The sequence below is a fragment of the Castor canadensis genome, chromosome 4, assembly GCF_047511655.1.
Source record: "Castor canadensis chromosome 4, mCasCan1.hap1v2, whole genome shotgun sequence".
NCBI classification, from domain to species: Eukaryota; Metazoa; Chordata; class Mammalia; order Rodentia; family Castoridae; genus Castor; species Castor canadensis.
Window position 1 is genome coordinate 36,366,607 of NC_133389.1, and position 5,531 is coordinate 36,372,137.

A 5,531-nucleotide genomic window follows, 5' to 3' on the forward strand; every position below is an offset into this window, starting at 1 on the left:
CTGTATTCTACATAGGAATCTTCAAAATCAAGGAAGGATTTACACTTGCACAGATGTCATCATATTTACTTTTTTTAAAAGGATACTTTCTGGGCCAGAGGTAGGTTTGGGTCACACTGGAATTCACAAACTCAAGATCTACTGCAATAGAGAAGGCCAAAGATATGAATGCTTGTACTGTACTGTACCTACGATGGAAAAGTGGACTGTCCATGCCCTTTATTACTATCTAACAGAAATATTCATAAATAAATTTTTAAAGTGTTGTTCATGCATCAAGCATGATTCTAAACGCTTTTCATGTCTGTATGATCTATTTGTCCCCTCTCCCAGTCCTTTGAGTTAAATGACTTACAGATAATGAAGCATTGCAAGTTCTCATCCAAGGTCACACATCTGGCACGTGGCTGAGCCAGCATTTAAAGTCAGGTCTGGCTGGCTGCAGAGTTCAGAAGTTTACCACACATTTGGGTAGACAGCAACAACGGCTCTGGGGCTAGCCTCTTTGCAGCCTGGTACATGCATTCTTGGCTGTCTGCATCCAATTCTTGTTTCCCCTCTTTCCTCAGCCTGTGAACATGGACAATTAGTTACTAATCACTCATTGCCTTAGATTCCATCTTTGTATAATAATAGTATCTATTGTGAAGATTACATGAGTTAATATTTATGTCTTCCCTTCTAAAGTAAGATGATATGTAAATAGAATGATTTTATTTATTAAATAAAACAAAATTCCCAATTTGTGCTTTCATTTTTGCCTCTCATGAAAATGTTATATTGATGCGCCCTATCCTCTTAGATATTTTATTTTCAATGGACGTGGAAATTGATTTTTCATTTGGCTGTGTCTTCTCACTCTTTTTCCTTGTTAACTTTGACTTAAATGGCTTAATTTACTTAATTGCTTCCTAATATACAAGATATTAAGTGCTAGCCTACAAATTTGCTATTATCATGAAAGCTATGCAAACTTGTTTTCTTCTACTTTAGCTGATCACACAGTTGAGGGGAAATACTTTTCATATCTTGAATAATTCCAATATGTAACTAACATAAATGTAGCTACTACTTTGTCTATTTTGCTTTACTCTCCCTGTTGGTAGGCATAGTGCCATTTTTCTTAGAAATTGTCTTGTGAAAGCAAGACCAAGGGAGAAAATAGGGAATGTAAGAGAAACAAACTTTTTCATTTCTTGGTTTTTACTTCCAACAAACAGAATAAGAAGTTATCCTCCTCTGGCTGAAGCAGTTTTAGTTGAGCTCTGAAAATTTCATTTTCTGTTGAATATTGCCCCTATTGAAAAGTTCATTGTTTTCTCTCCTGTACTAGTAAAGATGTATTTGCTAAACCAATCACAGATCTAACTATAAGAAAACAGTATAAAAGACTATCTGAGGCAAGCCGGGAGGCCCGGGTGGATGAAAAAGCCACGCAATCTGGCTAGATCTGAATCCCAGCCTTCTCAGCTTCGTTATGGTAACTCAGGATTTCATTAGTTGCTTGGGTGTTATACTGGACACACTATTAAATCTTAATCATTTCCAATTCTAAGCATCCAAGTGGTTCCTTCATAGAGTTAAGCAGATGTAGAGAGGTAGGGGAGAAGCATGGTGGAGACTTCTATAAATAATCTTCATGCAGTTATGGTCTTGAATCACTCTCTTGCCTGCTGACATCTATTGATTTTTTTTTCTTCGATTATGTCTCCATAGTGACAGCCATGCAAATAGCAACACTACAAAGAACTTTCAACTTTACTAAATTCACCAAGAAGGAAGACAGAGAAAGAGAAATAGATGTTTAAAAAGAACAAAAGAAAACTTGGTTCTTCTATATACACAACACTATTTAACAACAAATGTTAACGTCTTCCACATCAAGCACTTCTCAATTCTCTGAATGCCAATGGGGCATTCTAATTCCTTTCTGACAAGTAGTTGGAGTTAGCATAAGATCCAACAAGGGCTCAGATAACTCCCACTTCAGTTGCCAACTGCAAATCAAGATCTCTATAGCTCTGATCAACTGACTATAAATTGAGAGTTCCCATGATTCCCTTCTTAGGGTTCAATAATTTGGTAGATTGATTCACATGACCCAGTGAAACACACTATTCAACTAACTGGTTTATTATAAAGGATGCAACTCAGAGCAGCCAAATGGAAAAAAAATGCATAGGGCGAGATATGGAGAAGGGCCTGCTACTTTCACATCCTCTTGAGGTGTGCCTCTTTTCAGACATTTCCATATATTCGTCAGTTCAGAAGTTCTCCAAACCAAATGTCAGATTTTTGAAGAGGATTCCTTACAGGGACAAGATTGACTAAACTACTGTTCATTTGATAAATTAATGAATTAATTATTCATTAATTAATATAAAGGGTCCTATTATGAACAACGAAAGACAATCTTTTTTATGTCTCTTGAGCTATCTCTGAAAGCTAGAGAAACAATCAAGTACTAGGCAAAAGGTGCTGCTATTGCTGTTATCACTTAGGAAATTCCAAGGACTTGATGGGCTCTGCTAAGATCTGAGGATAAAAACCAAAGCTTACAGGCAGTTATTATTCACAATATTGCAGATGGGATGACTTGGATGTTTTTGTTGTCAAAGGACAGAGGTCTAAAACCCAAAGCGTCAAAAAAGGGCTTGTCAAGTTGACCAAGGGCATCTCAGCTCAAAGGTACTGTGAAGCATAAAAAGAAAGATTTGAATGTATACATACATGGCATAATTTTATTTTCCCCAGTGTGGCAAGAGTACACACAACCAGAGTTGAGAGAACAAAGGTGAAGAAAGGCTCTCAGCCGTCATGGCAAAGGAGGAGAAAGACCCTCTGAGCTATTTTGCAGCTTATGGAAGCAGCAGCTCAGACTCTTGGGTGGAAAACAAGGCAGAGAGGCGGCTTCTGGGACCCACGGAGCTGTTCTGGAGTGGAACTCACCCAGGATTCCCATGCAATCCGTTCAACAAGCAGATCGTCTGGGAGAGAGGGAGAGAGCTTCTCTCTGAGACCTCTTCCCTTTGACGCCCCTCCAAGACAATGTCTGCTGCAGCTCCTGGAGGGGTCAGCCCTGGCGTAGTATCTGAGACTGGACCCTTCTTTACCTCCCAAGGAATTCAAAATATGAAGTCAAACTATGTACCACCTCCAAAGACCTACATCACTGAGAAGAAGCCTCTGCCTCCAGAGCTGGACATGGCAATAAAATGGTTGAACGTATCTGAGGACAATGGTGATGATGCCCCTAGAATGCTAAGAAAGCCAGGCTCCTAACCAGAAGGAGAGGAGATGCTGGAATAGGATGATGAAAAAGATAAGCACACATCTCAAAAGTAGAACCAGGAAAACAAGGAAAGAAATAAAAATAGAGAACAACAAATGGCAAAATGTCCTGGACCGCTAAACTTGTTGAAATATGTTGAACGAATTACTTTGATATTGTGGATTATTATGACAAAACATTTCCATGAATCTACATAGCTTTATGAACTAATAAGTATTGCCTTGAGAACTTTACGCTGTAGAATTTTTTATTTAAAACTCAAATAGTGACCTGTGATTGTGAAATTGACAGTACTTGCAAGCATTCTTGCTGTCACAGAACTGGTGACACGCTTTGAGAGTTTTGTCACATACTGACATGACAGTGTTCTATGAGCCTTTTATAAAGGAATATACATATTTAAAGTAAATATATTGTAATGTACCGTGAACTTGTGGGTGCTTTTCATCAGCATTTGTGCAGAGAAATAGATCATGGAAATAAAATTACTTATTCAATATTGCAATTGCTACACTAAAAAAAAAAGGTGAAGAGAGAGTAAGTATGAATGAGAGAGTCAGGTGCCACATTCAGATTTAGAGTTATTCACCCATCTTACCTTTTTTCCTACCCAGACACCAATGAGACTCTAATTCCTTCCTATAATATGGTGGTTATTCCATTTAATTTTTGAATTTATATCTAGGTATCAGATTTAAAATTGGCCCTTGTGCCTTTCTGAACAGAGGACAGAAAGAAATGTCAGGAATTAGAGGAGGGACAAACTTTTTCACTACACAAAGCTGAGACATCTTCAAAGAAGCAGGTGAATATATGTGAAAAGCTACCTAGGACTGAGCCACAACTCATCCAAAGGAATTGCTCCTTGTTGAAGTGACCTCCGTGGAAGAATGGACTAAAGTCTATCAAGGCCACAGTACTCTCTTCCCCTTGTACTTGTTGCAGCCAGGCTCCTTGCTTAAGATTGTACTGGACAGAGGGAAGGAAAAGGTATGTAAATTGAGTTTAAGATTAAACTTTTAAACTAGCTTGACTTTTCATAGTTGTATCAACTGAAAAGTTATGCTTTCTGCCCAAGATGTTATAAAGGACAAGAAAAGGAGATTTAGCAGAGCAGTGTGGAAACCATGGTTGAAGAAAAGATTCATATTTATATCCTACTGCATAATTTAGAATCATCAATAAACTGGTGATATATAATATGTATAATATGTGTAGTGAGAATTAATCTTAAATCTTCATGTTTATTTGAGTGTTTACTTGCTTATTTTCTTTCTCCTTCCACTAGATTATAAGCTCCATTAAAAGCCCAAGGAAAATAATGAATTTTATAGTTATGCTGCATTAAATCAGCCTAACAATTGTAAAGTATAAAAAGCAAATTTTCTCAATCCATCAATGTTTATTATTAGACATTTAAATTTCCAAGAATCTCCAAGTCCTCTGCTGTCCGAGACTCAGTAATTCAACTGTTCATTTCCCCATTTATTCACTCAATAAATATATTTTCAACTTCACACACATTGCAGTATAGTAGGTAGTGTGTGGATTACAAACATACTTGTGGAACAGCTTTTTCAAAAAAATATAAAATCTGAGTTGGGCTGAAAGAATTTAATAAATCGTTGAGAAGATTTATTAAATCAAATTGTAGAATGAAGTTAGGTTTATACATGCTGTCAGCTGTTCAGAAGATAGGTTGATTAAATGTATGGTTATCATGGAAGCAGTCACAGATATGTGGGGTGCAAGGAGGTATGCAAAGCTGATTATATTGGCTTAAAGAAGTGAGGATGTGGAAAACAGATTGGGAGTTATTAATAAGATTTGAGGTCTCTCCATGAAAATCATCAGGTATTTGTAGGTAAGTTCTGAGGGAGGACATAGACAATCAGACTAACCAGTTTGGCTTAACTAGATCACAAAGATGACCAAAAATTAGTCTAGATATATCTGAGATCAAGGCTGTGCTTGCAAACATGGAATGCAACTCAGAATTCAGCTTCTGTCAAACTGCAGGCAGGAAAAGCACACACAGGCAAACAAACAGGCAATTGTATTCGTCCTTCTCACAATCACTATTATAAATCTAAATTTATTGCCTTAGTTATAATATTTGCAATATGATTATCATGATTTTAGAATTCTATTGGGGCTAATAAATGGAGAAGTGATTCTAACCCAAACTTCTTAAGCTGACTGGTTTGAATTGAAAAATATAGAGGGCTATGGAGAGCAG

General features: G+C 37.1%; 1 pseudogene; it reads left to right on the forward strand.

Moving 5' to 3' along the window:
* The first annotated feature begins 2,817 nt into the window (after window positions 1-2,817).
* LOC109676379 (UPF0690 protein C1orf52-like) lies at window positions 2,818-3,345 on the forward strand (annotated as a pseudogene).
* The last annotated feature ends 2,186 nt before the right edge of the window (window positions 3,346-5,531 follow it).